The sequence below is a fragment of the Taeniopygia guttata genome, chromosome 12 (assembly GCF_048771995.1).
Source record: "Taeniopygia guttata chromosome 12, bTaeGut7.mat, whole genome shotgun sequence".
NCBI classification, from domain to species: Eukaryota; Metazoa; Chordata; class Aves; order Passeriformes; family Estrildidae; genus Taeniopygia; species Taeniopygia guttata.
In genome coordinates this window covers 12,915,116-12,932,488 of record NC_133037.1, presented here as the reverse complement: position 1 = coordinate 12,932,488, position 17,373 = coordinate 12,915,116, and positions in this window count along the sequence as shown.

The window sequence follows — 17,373 nt, the reverse complement described above, 5'->3', positions numbered from 1 at the left end:
TTATCTAGATTTACAAAAATAGCAGTTCTAATCTGCTACAGTGTCTATCTGGAAGTCAGCTGCACAAACTGACAGGGATTCACATGTGCAGTCACTTGGAGTTGCATCCAAGGTCTGGTGAGCTCCAACAAACAGAGCAGCTGCAGGGCCTGCCATGATCCAGGGACTGCCCAGGTGTCAGATGGCCAAAGAACTAATACAGCAAATTGCTGGAAAAAGGCTAAGCACAATAGAGCAGTGATTCTGTGTTATTTGTGCTACATTTCTCATTCATGGTGTCATGTCTGACTATTGCTACAGCTTTGATCATAGAAGGACTTGGCAAAGGACCATTCTCACCATACAGTTTGGATTGTTCTTTCTGGGAGCAGGTTCAGCATGGTCGTATCTCCCTGTGCAGGTTGCCTGTTTGCCACGTGGCATCCTTATATATAGACATATGTACACACCGATTAATAAGTTAATTCAACACAAGAACTCCATGGTGAGACAGAGGACCCCAAGAGGAAAGTTCTTTCCTGTTGAGATAAAGCAGTCACTCTGTTAGCTTAAGCCAGCAGAGACTTTTTTTTTATGCTACCCAGAATTGCTTAGACTGAGATTTTCTGAACAACTATGCATTCGAAAAAGACTAAACTATTTGAAAGGAGCTATTAACATGCATGCTTTAACTTCACTTCTTTTTCATGTTAGGCTCTTATGGAAAAATACCAGATTTTGATATGAACATCTGTTTCATGTTTTTTCTAAATGTGAGCTTAGTATGAAAATTAACCCCTGAATTTTTGGTTTCAGCAGCCTTCTAGCACTTCAGAGTGCATTCAGGAGCCTTGTCTTTCTAGTACTGCTGGGAACTCAGCTCAGCCTATGGCTGTGTTGCCTTCTGAAAATAACTTGGCCATCACTGGATGTGTTCAGATGTTTAATGAACTTTTTTCAACTAGTCTCCATTAGCAGTTGTCACTTGATTTTGCTGAGGCACTGCAAGAGAAGTTACTCAGTTCTCAGTCTCATGCAACCTCATTTAACTTTTATCCTAGGAAAATGCAGGGAAATAACAATCATATTTGCTCTTTCCAGAAATGCTCTTTCCAGTGTTTTAGTTACCAACAGACCCAGCAGATGTTTAGCAATTGGGAAGCCACTGTAGAGAGCACAAGTCTGAGCTTGATTTACTGGGCAATTCTTTTCCTCACCCCAGAGGATGAAGGCATCAGACACCATCATATTTTTATTTACCAAAACAAAGGCAATTTTCTCTCCTACCAGCTGAGGGTACATTAGCTAAAGGTAGTGACAACTGGCAAATGTACCCAAATGCAGGAGTTCCTGTCAGTGTGAGTGAGCACCCAAAAGCCAGAGGATTTACTGAGTTATCCAAACTCCCACAGCAACAAAACCAGACTTTTGGTACTTCCTGCTTCAGGCTGGCTGAGAAATTGCTCAAATATGCTTCCTTTTTGACAGATCAGCAGTTCCCATTTAGGGTTAAAGGGGATATACAAGGGGGAAGAAGATAACTAAATCAGAAGAAAATATTTGATTCATTTTAAATTCTTCAGGATGCTTAACATCAACCTGTGTGAGTTTCAGGTACAATTCATCTCTCACGAGTTTGGCTGCCTGAGATCCCAATGAGGTTCTGCTTCAGCTTATGAAAACTGTGGGTATTTTATTCTGTTACTACATGAAGAAATATTCTCACCAGAGAGTTTCACAGACATTTTCACTGAGAACCTAAAAATTTAAAAATTCCAGTACTGACACCTTTCAAAGCTGCTGAGACACTGTTAATTTCCCATTCAAATGTATGGGTGATGTAAAGGGTTTGCTTTTAATACCTGCTCATGTATTTTATTTTTTTTTTACATGCTACCATTGTATTTCTGAGGCCATCAGTGACATCCAGTGGCCAACTAGATTAAGCCTAGACATGTTTTATAGACATCTGCCCACTGCTTTCCTTAGTTAAAAAAAAAAAAAAAATCCATATAAATGTTAACCATGCAGTTGACTTCTTTAGTTTAATTCTCTCACAGGTGTGATGGGAATCTTCCTGGAGAAGACTCTCAGGACTGGTTGTTCACTCTGTTTCCTCCCTTTGAGATAGTGAACCCCATGGGAGGCACAAGGATGTGATTCCAGCCCTGTGTGCTGTGCCAGTATCAGTCTAAATTAAAGATGCAGTCTCTCGGATTTGAATTGGTGCACAACCATAAATGGGTGGGTTTTGGTTTTGATGCAGGCAGGCATGAATCTAAATATAAGTGTGTTCTGTCCTTTCCATTTCCTGAATGAAATTTTACTTTACTAGTTTATTTTAAATTAGCTACTCTAAAAGCAGCTGATAGGGGAATACAAATATTTATTCAGCCCAAACCATGCATCTGAATAAAAAATGAGTACAAACACTACAGAGCAGATAGTCATACTGTATCTAACAGAAATGTAAGAATACAATCAACTGTGGTAACAAATGTTCAATACTGAATTCTAAGCTTCCTTGCAGTGAGTGACTGTGATGTTCACTCAGTTAAACAGCCTTTACTGTGTTACAAAGAGGGGTTCTGGAGGAGGCCAGTGGGGCATGTCTGCCCTCCCCTGGGTAGCCCATGCAAAGTACAAAACCATTATATTTTCATTGGTAAAAGGTCTCTTTAAATAGAAAGCATATGAAAAGAGTAGAAGTTGAGGACCAAAACTTTTGGTGTGCAGCTCCTGGGGCACAGGGTTCAGTTGCTGGTTTAGCAAAGCACAGACAACTGTGCCATGTTTGCTCCCATCATGTTCCAGCAGTCACTGTGCTACTCACATGTCTGTTCTGTGGTGCCTCTCACCTTTTAGTAGACAGTCAATTTTCCTGTGACCTGCTTCAATAAACTATTATGTCTGCACTTTGCAGAAAAATTAAAGAGCTAAATGCAGTGCTTTGGAAAAGGACATTCATGCCAGCTATTACCATTGTCATATCTGTGATTTATTTTTCCCCCATTATCCTTTTTCCATAGCTGGCATAAACTAAAGAAATGGTGCTGCCTGTGAAAAATAGTTGCAGTCATCAGAAACAAGGAGAAAAAATAATAAATTCCAGAACTCTAGTTTAGAATAAAGTGGCTCACTTCTGGGAAACATAGTATAAGTATGAAGCAGCAGTGACTAAAAACTAAATGTCTGTTGTTCATTAGTCCACTCCAGATAATGAACTAACAATACTTCATGGATAAGGGCATGGAAGATGGAATCTGTGCTCATCTGTACAACTGACAAGGGGGAAGAGTATCAATGAAACTAAAATTTACTCCCCATTTAGGCTGACATGGCTGGAGAAGGAGCCACCTCTCCATCTTCAGTACTTTAAATTTCTCTAAATGCATTTAGTGCATTTAGTTGGTCAAGAAAGGCCAAATCTAAACCTGTGGTTTCAAAAGCTTACATATTTGAAGTGCACTAAATAGATTTTAATTTCAAAGGTAAAATATGTTTACTAAGCTTTCTTGATTCTTGCCAAGGACAGGCTGACTTACAGGACAGACACTGAGTAAATATTCACCTTCTCAACAATCCTGACTACACTTCTGCCTCTGCTCTTCCCACAGTACCCAGCAGGCACTGAAATGGCAGCCCAGTGAACCTGGCTGTGAGCAATAGGGAGGGACTGCAAATTTGTACATTTATATACTTCTAGATAATTTTTATATTTTAATATATATATTATATAGTATATATTTTATAGTGGCCAAATCTACTTCTTTTCCATGCCAAGCACTTGTTCAGAAACAGCACTTTAATGAGTCTGTTGAAGGTGCCATTACAAATATCCATGCTCATTTCCAGGGTACGAGTGCCTTCATTTTTCTCAGCAGGAGACCAACAGCTTCCTCCAATTCCACAGCAAAGAGAAAGGGCAAAGTTTGCGAAGCTGCTGCAAATGAAATACAGAAAAATGTTGTGGATCATTTCTGTAGTAATTCCCTGTAAAAGCCAGTAATACATTTGGAAACTTGCAATTATACATGCAAGGCATCGCTACTGGCAAGGAGCAGAGCAATGAAAGGCTGTACAGTTGGTACTGCGGTCACTGACAGTTTGCTCTGTTCTGCTACATGGTTTCCTTTTTATGTAGTAAGTAAAGATATTTTGATGATGTTTCACCACTGTAATATACAAACAGCATTTTCTATGAGGCAGAAAATTAAAATCAAAGGTGGATACCCAAAGGCATTGAGAAAGTATGTTAGTTTTTTTATTTATGCAGTTATTTAAAGAATCTCGTATGAAAACTGGCATAGCTTATCCAAGAGTATTCATTTGGATAGTTGGGCTCAAGGTCTTCAACTCACTATCATCTGCATATTCTGCTCATTGCTTGAAGCTTTTGCCATGTTTGCTTTGAAAGGTGCTGATAACCCACAGTGTAAAAATGTCACTTCTTCAGTCAGGATGGAGCATTTTCTATTTTTTTCAGGGAAACTAATCATAGCTGCATTTTGGACATCTGACTTTCAAAGGCTCCTTTGCACTTCTGACACTGGGGTTCAGATCTGCTAAGCTCCTCCTTGTTCCTCAGCCTATTTTCATTAACATTTTCTGTCTCCACAGAGGGCTGGTCCCAGCCCTGCCAGCACTGTGTTTCCATCTAAGGTTTGTCTCAGTTTTGGTCTAGATTAGAGCAATTATGGAATTAATTACTGGCTGTACAGCTGTTCTCCCTGCAGCCTGCCAAAAGGCAGCCTAGCATACAGTCTTCCCTGCAAAAAATGCTGGTGACAAAGCAAATCTGGTGTGCTCAGCCTGATACAGTCACAGCAAGCCTCATGAGAGAGCCAAACCAGCGCTGAGACGCTGCTTGCCTTGCCCCAGCATGCCTGACCCCAGCAGGCTTTGGGCAGGGGCTCTGAACACAGCTCTGGGATCTGTAACATGTAATAGCCAAGGATCAGAGATGCAGACAAGTTGGCACATAAAATGTTTTTGTCCCCTGTTTAGGCCACCAAATCCTCCATGTAGTTATCCCAATACTGAACCTCCTTCATAATTTGTATTATTTCTCAAGTTCATTGTTTGTACTTTTGATCCTGTGCATTTCAATATGCCAATAGAGTCCTGTTTGGTCCACTGCCTTTATTGACATGGTCACATTTTCTCTAAGAATTATCAATAAAAATAAAATTATCAATAAAAGTAAAATTATCAATACTTCAGCACTTTCCCCTTTCCATCTGCTTCCCTACATCCTGCCCAGCCACCAGCCCACACCAGCCCTCATGTGCTTCAGCAGGGGGTCCATTATTGTTATAAAATATCTTTTAAAAGCCTGAATAATAATGAGTGTCCTTGGAAATTCGTGCTCCAGCATGATTTAATTTCTCTTGCAAGATTTGCTGCTGGGCACCTGCTTCTCTCAAAGCCACATCTTGCCCGCTTCCCTTCTTGGCACAGGGATTATGAACTAACCAAGCGAATTTAAATATTGGTTTGATCTTTGAGGATTTAGGTGATTTCCAGCTATGTCATCTCTGCTTACAAACCGAAGAGCCAACCTGTGCTTCATGGAAACTGTGGTGAGGTGCCTGGAGGAGAAGGAAGGGCAGTGTGGGACAAGTGTGGGGTATCCGGGTGTCAGGGCAGGGCAGTGGGGCTGCAGGACCCTCTAAGCTGGCTGCCACCAGCTGCCACCAGCTGCCACCACTGCCACAGCAGTCCCTGGCCCAGCCCTGCTGTCCCTGGCGTGCCAGGGCTGCTGTGGGCACAGGCTGCCTGTCCCCAGCCCTCAGAGCTCCCCTGACGCTGTCAGGGGTGGGCACAGACCTCTCCTGTGGCTCTTGATTACACATCTCTGGTTCCTCTGCTCTTACCAAAACAGCAAACACTCACCTCTTCCTGCTAAAACCCAGCAGAAGTGGCAAGCAACCTGGATGCTCCAAGAAAAATGCAAGAGCCTGTAGGAGAAAACACAGCTGCCATGAAGAAGCAACCTGGGCTGAATTTAAAGCTGCATCTTGAGCAAAAGTCATCTGCAATGGCTGCAGTTCAGCAGAGCTCTGCCTATGGTTCTTTCTCACCAAAGACATCATCTCAATCCATAATCCCCAAGGCAGCTCAGTTTAAAAGCCTCCACTCCATGCTATTGGCACCACTGGAGACTTGGAGAACTTGAGGCCTGCAAGGATGAGTCAGACTTTCAAAGATAGCACTAATTCTCCATTGTTGTGCTTGCAATTTGCAATTCATTGGATTACATAAATCACTCATTAGCAACCCGAAACACTGTCGAATTTCTTCAGAAGCCAGCCACATCAAGGCTTCTGACATTTAAACAGTGAACCCTTTCTGTAAATTGCTTGTGTGCTATTCAAAAAGCAAAGAAATATTTCAAAGAAACAGCAAGTAATTTTTGACAAATAGAATGGATTAATTTAAAAAATCTGTGAGCCAAAACATAACTTGTTGTAGTTAATACTTTCAGCCTGAACATCTTCAAAACCAAATCCCATAGCCAGGTGTTTGCACTCTGACTGTCTTCCTCACAACAGCTTTACTCAACAGCTAGCAGAATTGTCAGGATTTTTTTTATTGTGTTCATTTGGATGCATTATATTAAATATAAAAAGCAGTAATAAGATCTTTTTTGAATCATATATTTATTTCCTAATGAAATATATTTCTATTGTTGTCATGCTCCTCTGTATGTGAAATCTGAATTGGCCCTGTAATATCTGTGAAACTGCTTCCACGTTGAACCCTCACATTGCTTTCAGCTTTCAGTGGCTTTCAGTAAATTGTCCAGTGGCTCCCTGCCAATCTGAAAGTCTCTGTAAATGCAAAGCAATTCTCTAAGGAGCATTTTGGAAGCACAAGTGCATTTGATTTCAGTAATAGACAAGGCAGAATCTAAAAAACTTTTTTGGATATTTATTTATACAGTATAAATGGGTATAACACTGTGTATGATGCTGTTGGCATTTTAATTCCCAAACTGCATCTTAGAAATTCAGAGCTTTTCCCCTCCTACAGTGAAGCCTGAATGTTGCAGAAACAGAGAGAAAGAAATCAGATTTTTGAACTAGATGATCTTTCCAGTCCCTTCCAACTCAAACTATCCTATGATTATCAATAACTGAGCTATCAAATTTCACCCCTCTGGTATACATAAATCTGAAAAACGCTTCAGCTGCGTCACTCCCAGACAAATCTGACACTGGAATTTTGCTTCTCCGTGTTCTACCTGTGCTCTTCATTCCAGGCCCAGAGGCAGGACCACACAGCTCCCCCAGGGCACAGGACCTGCAGCCAGGAGAACAGAAGAAGCTGCTGAAGAATACGAGGTCAGGACTGGCAGTGCAGGGCAGCACTGCTGCTCAAGCAGCCCAGATCACAGGTGAGGTCTGCAGGGGGTGACACCTCCTTTCAGTGGGTGTTTGTAGTGGAGGACTGGACAACCAGACAATTAACCCGGGGGTTTGCTGTTGTTGGTTAGATGACTGGTTAGGGTTTTTTTATATCTCTAAAGAATGTTAAAAATTTGCAAAGCAGAACTGGGCAGAGAGTTTGCTGGAAAAACAGGAAAATTATAAGAATGACCAGATGTTAGGACTGAATTTTCATCTATCCCAAAACAAGCAAGAATTAAATCGGACAAAATTCTTTCATTGGGGCCAGATAAATTTCATTCCAGCTGAAGTGTTCAGGGCTTTGTTTCTATTTTGAGTGGGATTACTTCTGGCTAGCTTTTATTTACTTGAAATTTTTTTTAATTTTTTTTTTTTTTTTTTTTTTGTAAAACAGTCTAAAAACTTCACCCACCTCAGCTGTAGAGATCATTTTTACACAAAACTGCTCATTGCAGAGCAGTGGAAGTTCATCTATCATTTCTCCCCACCAACACAAGAGAAATTGTGGATCCCACCGTGCTTGGGATGGAAATGACACAGACTGTGTGAGTCTGAAGAGGTGTAAGCACAGACACTTGCTGTGATAAACAGGGCTGGGCATGCCCCCCCTGCCCTCTCACGTGTTTTTTCAGTCATAAAATACTGTACCATTTTCACTGATCTTAGATAGAATAATCTCTCTCTAATCCACAGAGATTCTGGGACTGAAAAGCAGAGGTAGGGATTTTCCCTTAGCACCCACTCACACCCAGTCCTTTCTCACTAGTATGCTCAGTTAATCACACTATCTTCTCTGAGGTTTACTGATTTACTAAATGCATGAGATTGCATCATCTGCTTGAATAAAGGGACATCTGACCCAATATTTTTTTCCTAAAAAAATACTGTGAGAATGTATGTACAGAAAATAAACAAATACAAAAAAATACATTGAATATAAAATGTTTTCTTCTTCACCAGATAACACACTGCCCAAGCTCTCACTGATGTAAACAAATATGCAAAATCAGGAGACATGCAGAAAGAGTTTGTTCTCCTGCAAAAAAGTTGTTTGCCTACTAAACTGATTACTAAAGAAAGGAATCAGTCATGACTGATGATAGCAGGAGACACAAGAGTAAGTTGTACTCAAAGCCCACCAAGGAGGATGATCAACTGACCTCAATGGCGATTCTCTTTGCTTTGCCCTCCAGAATGACTCCACAGGCGCCGATTATAATAAACCAAATATTGGCTGTGCTTGCCACACCGTGTCAGATAGCAGGTGCATCTTAAAAGACAGGTAATTATAACCTTCCAAGATTATTAGATTAGCAAAAACACAGCTGCAAAACAACTTAGAAGCAAATTTAATTACCATGATAATTTTCTCTTGGCATGAGAAATACTGACTATACTCCTGTGATTGCTTACTTTATACATCAATCAAGTCTTGCTGCTACTACTGTCTAGGTTACTAAAGCACTTAAAAATATGGAACTGCATTTCAGATGTGAAGTTTTATGCTGAAACACCCTGTGAGTATTGTGCAGTCCTAGGATCCTAAAAAACTGATTTTCATCCTTTTTAGGGCAAATAAAAGCTGAAGCTGTTAAGCACTAGGTAGCATGCAAATATATTTGTTCAAACTGTGCCTCCTATTAAGAAATTCTGAAGTTTTTAATAATTGACAAAATGAAATAGCTTTGTGAAAAATCTGGGTATCTTCTCCTTTGCCAATTAGCATTTTAGCATTGCTTATAAAAGAGTCTTTCTAATGAAAGGATAGAAGGAATTGGCAGGATATTCACTAAGAAAATGGTCAGGCTGGGCCCAGACCCCTGAATTTACTGACACTTCTACTAAGAAAAAGTGGAACTTGACACTGAGACCTGTATGATTTCAATCATTCAGTCTTTAACATAGAAACCCCATAGTTCTCCATATCTTCAGTGTCATGGGATCACAGTTTAAAAAGAAAAAAAAAAAAATCAAGTGCATCTATGCTTACTTTGCTGCCAGATTGATGTAGTCAATGCTGCTGATGGGAGATTGCAAAATGTCATTGCTCAGGTACCAAAGGAGACTTTCAATCAGCTTCCCTAGAAGACAATTCCTTTTAGACATCAGAAATATCTACAGGTCTTTTTTTTTTTTCTTGTTCTGTTTTAGAGATCAATATTAATACCTCTTGTTCAGTTTATATTTACTTTAGATAGCATCAGCTATCTTTAATTTTTATTTTAAAAGATCTGCTGCAGCTGGGACTGGTATTCAGGAGAAAAGAAGTGCAACATAAGCTTTCAAGAAACAATCTGCCCTCAGATGTTCATGGACAAGTCCCATTGAAGCTACGGCATAACTTCATCATATAAATTTGTTTTATCAGCAGCATAATGTTTCTCTATAAAGTGTTCTGGATTTCTAGAGCAAATGTGAAGTGCTATTTTTGAACACTAATGCTATTTCCTCCACAAAAGTAGAATATGCTTCAATTTTTGGCAGGAAACTCCCTCTCTACCCTGGGATATATTTCATGAGTAAAAGGAACAAGGCACTATGAACTGAATACTCAAGAAAGAAAGAAAGAAAGAAAGAAAGAAAGAAAGAAAGAAAGAAAGAAAGAAAGAAAACTCTCCTCCTGGTTGCAGACAGAAGATTGGTTCATTTGCGCATGCTGTGCAAAACTTGCCACAAAGTCCTTTGTGCCATCAGCATGAAAAGAATCCTTTGCCCAGGCGGGAGATTAGGGTGGCCAGCGGGAATCCCTGCACCCGAAATTCAGATCAGAATGGGTAAGTTCATGGGAAGTTGGAATTTTAAAGGGATTGTTCTGATGATGCCAAAAGAGCAGCAGGAACCGCCAGCTCTCCAGGTCCATCCAAATCCCAGTTTTCTCTCGCAGGAAAGGCCCGGCGAGGGAGCAGAGCGGGAGGGGCTGGCTTTGCTCCGCTCCAGGCGCGTTCTGCCGGGCAGGAGGGACCCACGGAGGTGTCCCCATCATCCCGGGGGCTCACCTGAGAGCCCCGGCGCCGCCCTCTCCGGCCGAGCCTGCCAGCTTTGCTGGGGCTGGCGGCAGCTGAGGCTGCGGGGACAGTCCCGCATCCATCTGCCCCGCATCCATCTGCCCCGCATCCATCTGCCCCGCACGGGCTCTGGTTTTGGCAGCGGGGCAGCTCCAGCCCGGGCCGGCACCGGGAGCCGCAGCTGCCGCTCCCACCCCCCCGTGCCAATTGTGCCGCCCCTCGGGAGCGCTGCCGGCGGCCTCGAATTAACCTTTTCACTGGGAAAGAGATTGTGGCCCCATAGAAAAGTATGAATTCAGAGCAAAGCCTTTCTGCAGGATTAGTCCATTAGAGGTAAAAAAAGAAAGGCTTTTTTTTTTTTTTTTTTTTTTTTTTTTTATATAAGTGATTACGGGATTTAAAGGGGAGGAAAAAATGGTCTGTCTATAGTAGGGAATATCGGTGTTGGAACAATGAGTGCTCTTATCCTCTGCCTAAGTCCTCGTACTGCCCTTATCTCCACCCCATCAGCCCGGCTGCCAGGAGAGTGAGCTGAGAGATAGAGTAACCACTGTCCTGTGTGGTCCTTCCCTCCTTCCTGCCTCCGGAGAAAAAGGTGTGTGAGAGATGGGGATCTGCTTCCACACAGCTTTTTCAGAGACGGGGGAGGGCCGTGCTAAGATTTTATATCAGAGCGGGAAAAAGTCACCGGTTTCCATGACAGAGTTTCTTCTACTTTAGTTTTTGACCTTTTTTTGAGTGCTGTTTTCTTCCCCCATTCTCCTGTTTTTCCAAGTTTTTCCAAGTCAGTTATTCATCCTGTTAATAACCAAAGCAACACCAGCTGATCATCTCACCTTTGGGAGAACAGTAAAAGACTGTGGACTGTGGATTTATCATCACCTTAAAAACAAAGAATTATTATGTATCTTCTTTTTAAGAGATCCATACATGTGGTTAGGTACAAAGGATTTTTTTTTATCAATTAATTGGGGGTCATTTTCAGTCTGGTCACAAATCTGAACATTCTTAGAAGAGTAAGAATTTTTTTCTTCCTAAAGCTGGAGAACAGTACTTAATAAATAGGAAGTCTGTTCCCTGTTCAGTATCTGGTGGAAAGAGTGAACACCTCTTTTTTAATCCATCAGACAACCTTAAAAAAGGTGGGGTTCCTATAGGCTCCACAGTAACTAAAGGTAAAAGGATTTAAAACTTCGGGCCCTGCAGCCCTTATGTCAAAGCTATTCAGTCCAGACCTTATGATCAGACTTTCAAATAGATTCTGATCTTTGTTTGGAAACCATCTGGCCAAAGAAAAATAGCCAACTGTTTCAGCTCTTTTTATTTTTTTCCTTTTTTCACCTCATCTCAAAAATATATTTCCACTTTTCATCCCTACGTGTCAAATGTGATAAAGGACTTTTAAATATCCAGTGCATGTTCTTTACACATAACAAAGTTTGTGTAATCACATGCTTGTAGCAGTAAAATTCCATATTCCTCCCTTTACAGATGGTGCAGTAATTATCATATAGCTCTCAGAATATAACTCAGGGTGTGGAAAAGACACACAAAGTTTACATGCATGCTAACCCACCCTTTTACAGAATTTCAAATGTAACCAGCTTTTTGGTTGTATGGTCACATTAAAATTCCCCTTTTGCAACATTTTATACAAAAAACAAACACCTGGATTCAGAGTTTCCTAAAGGAGTCATCTGAAAATAGGTACATTCTGCCAAAATGTCACAAAGATTTATGTGCTTACATTCATGGATTAAATTGAGGACAGGTGGGAGAATATTCAAGTATGAGAAGGAATGATAGCAAATTTATGTGTAAAAAAGGCAGGGGGAAGGAGGGCAGTTATTATGATTTCTGGTGGTTTAGAGAAAACAGACATAGATTTTGTAAAAGGGAAGGTACCATGCCTGGAAAGCCATCCTTCAGCAGTGAAATAATTACCTATGGGATTGTATTTCCTTAAAGTGAAGAGAGAGGTATTCTGGAATTCCAAGCACTCTGTCCCAGCCTCCTGCACGGCACTGGGTGGCACTGGGATGCTGCACTGGGCACGGGAAGAGATGTTTGTGGGGTGGATCCACTGCACCCACATGGAGCCAGCAGGCACTGAAACCCCACAGCTGCTTCCTTCCCTGGCCTGGGGAACTGTGCCTCTCCCAGGGACACCCCTTCCCCCTCAGAGATCTGTGGGGTCACTGCCCTTCCCTGTAACCCCTCAGACACGGCGGCCTCTGAGCCTCCTGCAGGGAGCCCCAGAACTGGGGAGCACCAGGGCAGCACCAGGGCAGGGGAGGGTCACACTGAGTGAGCTGCAGGGACAGCAGCAACACCAGGATGTTCCGGAAAATTTGGTTTTAAAGCTGATCCTTATTTCAGAGACTTTTTTAATCCCTAAGAAGTCTTGAAGTAGGACCACATGATGCCTGGCCTAGGAAGAGTTGCTGGATTCTGACAAATTACTTATCTGGATTTTAGTGGGGGTGGGGGTGCTAGCATCCACTAAAAGCCTGTGTTGGGTCTGGCTACCAAAGCTGAGCTATGCAAACCCAAAACAAGTCCTGCTGTGCTCAGATCCTATACAAGACACTTTCAAACTAAATTTTACGCTGAGGAAAACTGGAACATAGTTCAATAGTCTGCCAAGCCAGCTGCCCTTCCAGCCTCTCTACAACACTATCCCAACTATTATTAGGATCCACAGCTAAGATGCATTGTAAACCAAGCTGTTCACTGCTCACCAAATTCCTTTCAGAATAAAATTAACTTGATTCCAATCCATGCACCCAAGCTGGCTGTATACACATTATCATTCCTTTAAAACAGTGATGTAATGAAGATCAACACATTCCCACCTTTTAAATCACAGGGGATGATTGCATTGAGACAAATGAAAACTGAAGCATATTGACAAGACTGTGGGTTCTACCCCCCTCTCTGCAGGAAATAATTGTAGAGGTGGGCAGTTTAGTGTTTAACAGAAGTACTGTGTCTTATGTAAATAAATGTATAGCTAGGAACAGTCACAGAGGTTAAAGGGCATCTGTAAAGAGAAAACAATGATTCCTAGACTCTGTTAAATTTATTTAGTAGAAGGACTAAAGAAAGTTTCTGACTGGGGTGTAAGGTGCTAATAGCCCAACCAGATAAATGTTAGCTTCCCAAGTCTGGATGCCAGAAGAAACTGTAAATGGCTAGGAGCTGACACACAATTCTTCTATCCAAGAAAAACATGTTATTCTGCACAAAAAAAAAATAGGGTATAGAGTATTATATCTCAGTATAACATTGATGTATTATTCTTTCTCAACCTCTGGCCTTCAGGAGGGTGCAGTGTTATTGTTCTATATTAATCCTCCCATGCATAAATTTAGCTTTAAAATTGTTAAGTGGAAGCCATCAACCTATGCTTCATAATTTAATATTTATTTTATTCACTGTTGCCTACAATTACTTCTTAGAAATTTAAAGCTGAATTAGATTTCCTCTCTGAATTTATTTTTCCTTTATCACACATGCATAAAGATCTATCAACATGGAGCATGTGCATGCTGAACCACCAGAATTGCTTTTGTGTCTAGAACTGAATTAAATTATTTATACAGAGACAGCGACTTTTGGATTAGACCTTAATTACAGCAACATTTCTTCAAGCAAAACGGGTTGAATTTAGCAAGCTTATAATTGATAATCACTAATAACAACCTGCTCAGTGAGTATTTCACTGTTAGCTTAACAACATGCTTCAGGAGATGCTCCCAACACAGGACATTTCTGACTGGTCAGTTACCCTGTAACTACAGAGTTTGATTCCTGACCATAACCAGGGTAACACTTACTCATCTGGATCTTTCTCTGAAATCAGAAAGAAAGGTTACTTTAAAAACAATGACTTGTCATTTCACCTTGTGAGGCACAACTGAAGCTTCCAGAAATTCATCATTCTTGAGATAACATGGAGTTTCCTGGCTATGGTTCACCAGTTTAGCACAGCCTCTGGACACATTTAAGTTACACTAACATGTTATAGCCATGTTGTTTTCAACTCTGAAAAGTGGCAGATTCAATGTGTGCTCTTTTCCCAGCAGGACATTAAATTTTGGTACTTATTTACATGGTTGGATCAAATTCTGTCCTCATTTTCACCTGTACAACCACACTGAAACCAGTGGAAATAGGCAAGTGAAAAAGAAAGCAAATGTAAAGTGAGGTCACTGTTCCCTTTTTCTCAAAGATAAGAAGTTTTCACATAGCAGCAGCCTTGGGAAACAAATCATTTTAGACCAAATTAGTCCCAGTGGTAATGTTGATTTTTAGCAACTGTCTTACACCAGGGATACATTTAATTCCATGGTTCGTTGTTGTTCTCATTAATAAGCCACCTTAGGTCACTCAGTCTGCATGCAAAAGTATCATTACTGCTATTTAATTACTTTGTTTTTGAAAGAAAAACTACCCCATTGGGTTGAATATAACCAGCAATGTGGCCAAATCAAAGTTGTGCACTCCAACCCAAATATTTTTTTCTTTGTTTCTGCATATATAATTACATGTAATTTTTAGTTGTGTACAGAATTTTTACGATAAAACTCCATTAATCACAAATTCATAAATGCAGCAAAAATAGATCCCGAGAAACGTGGTATAATGTTACAAACATAAGACATGTTTCAGGATGGAAAGAGGCCAGGATTCCCATCCTCATCTATCCCCTAATGTTACATAAATGACTAAGTCATCATATCCGTGGTTTTCACATGGAAATATAAACACCACTGACATTCCATTCACTATAAATGGCTATGACTCTCGAGCGCTTAAAGTTACCAAGAGAACCATAAGAACAGGGTGCACAAAATCCACGGAAGGATGAGAGCAGCCAGGGCAGTGCTGGCAGTGGCTGCTGCTCACACAGGGCACTAATTGCCACCCAGGCTCCCACTCCTGCCTGGGTTGTCACCTTCCCTGTGCCCTCGCACACAGGTTCTCCAGATCTCTGGATATTTGGTTTCCCCAGCTCCTGAAGTGGTTTTTGTTATGTTTCTGTCACTCAGATTAGCTCTGAAGGCCTGGCATGCATGCTATGGCTCCTGAGAGAATAGGGGCTCAAAGTTTATTTAGCTCCTGAAGGTCTGTTCTAGCACTAATTAAAAGTAACCTTTCTAGCAGGGCACTGCAGGCCCAGCTCCTGCACAACTGAGGAGCTGAAGTCAGGGAACTCGCTCCAAATGTAAGGCAACATCCAGGTGAGAAAAATTTCTCTCTCTCTGTGCTTTTGCAACTAAACCAAAGCCAGACTATATTCTAATCTAATTATAGTCCTTAAATCAGCAGTGTGTTACCAGCTCAGGGTTTTTTTATCTTCAGAGCCTCAAGAAGACAATTCATAAACAAACAGTGGTTGTGAAATCCAGTCAGGCAAGAGATGCCTCTGATTTCAGAGCAGAAATCCATGCTATGTTGATGGCACTACTGGCTCAAATATCATATTTACATTCTAGTTTTTAATGGCTTACAGTTAGGAATCAGACAGGCTGTTCTGTAGGTGGTCTAAATTATATCCTGTGTGCACGCTGCATGCTGAGAGGAGTTTGCTGATCTAACAAATGATAAAAGACTAAGCAGTCACCCACTGTAAGTCCAAATCTTTACCCTGGCAAACCTTACGCTGATTTTTCATAGGGGTTTGCCTGAGTAATGGCTGTAGAATTTGGCCCATTTTGACCACACCAGTGATTAACAGTCAAATACCAGGACCCCCGTCCCTCTGGTCCATTTTAGGTATTTAGAGCTGATTCACATTCTTGCAATAACAAAAAAAAATCTTACTATCTTCTAGCCTTTTTTAACCTCAATTTTCTCTGTGATGAAGATATTTTCTCCATTTAGTGTAAATGTTTTTTTAGACATATCTGATCACCTAAATATGCACACGTGTGACTTATGGGATTTTCAAGAATGCCTGAGTGCCTGTCTTTCACTAAAATTAAGGAGAATTAACAGCTAAATGTCTTTAATGAGTGATACCAAACTGATTGATTTTTTTAAAAAAATCACATTAGAAAGATGTAACAAAGCAGGAAATTTATTCTGCCACCCCTATATCAAACCACTACTCAGGTCCCTGCATTTGACTTCTGCTAAGGCAGTGTCCTTTTATTTTAACTCACTACATTTCATGCCCTTTAAAGAAGGGGGTCTCTAAGATATGACCTGGTCTTTCAATCTGTGCATAGCTCAGCATCAAAGATCTTAAATTTTATTGAGACTGGAAATTAAAGAATCACAGAACAGTCTGAGTTGGATGGGACCCACCGTGGGCACCCATGAGCCCAACTTCCTGAGCTAATGGCTCATATGAGCCCACGGGTCACGAGCAGCGTGGTCCAGTCAGCTGAGCTGATCTCTGGATTCATTTCACTCCAGTGAAAGGTAAAACATAGAAATTGTAGTGGTACCAGTGGAGAGCTGACAATCCACTTTTGGTTTTAATATATCTGAAACAAAATGCTTATAAGGGAGGGTTCTTATTAGGAAGGGTGGGTGAGTAGATTTCAAGCAACTATTCTATGACAGGCCCCTAAATGATATCCAAAATTAACACCTCTGTGTTATAAAAGGCAGGAAAGATGTTCTCTTCCCTTTCCTGCTCCAAGGTTTGGGCACATCTGAGCCCTTTTCCCTGCAGCTGCTGAGGGCAGGTTCAGCAGGAGTGAGACCCCTGGGGCAGCAGGGCAGGCATGGTGGAGTCCACCCCATGGGCCCCAGAGCAACACTGTCTGCTTCTCTGGGGGAAAAGGGATTTAGCTCCAGGACAGCCCTGTGGCCTGGGCTCACAGCGATGGCAGCAGCCCAGGAGGTGTCTTGGAGCACACCTCCCAGGAATTTGTACTCTGGAAACACACTGGCTAGCAGGAACAATTGGGAGATTTACCTCCAAATCCCAAGTAACATGAGACATCATGTAAAAATAAGAT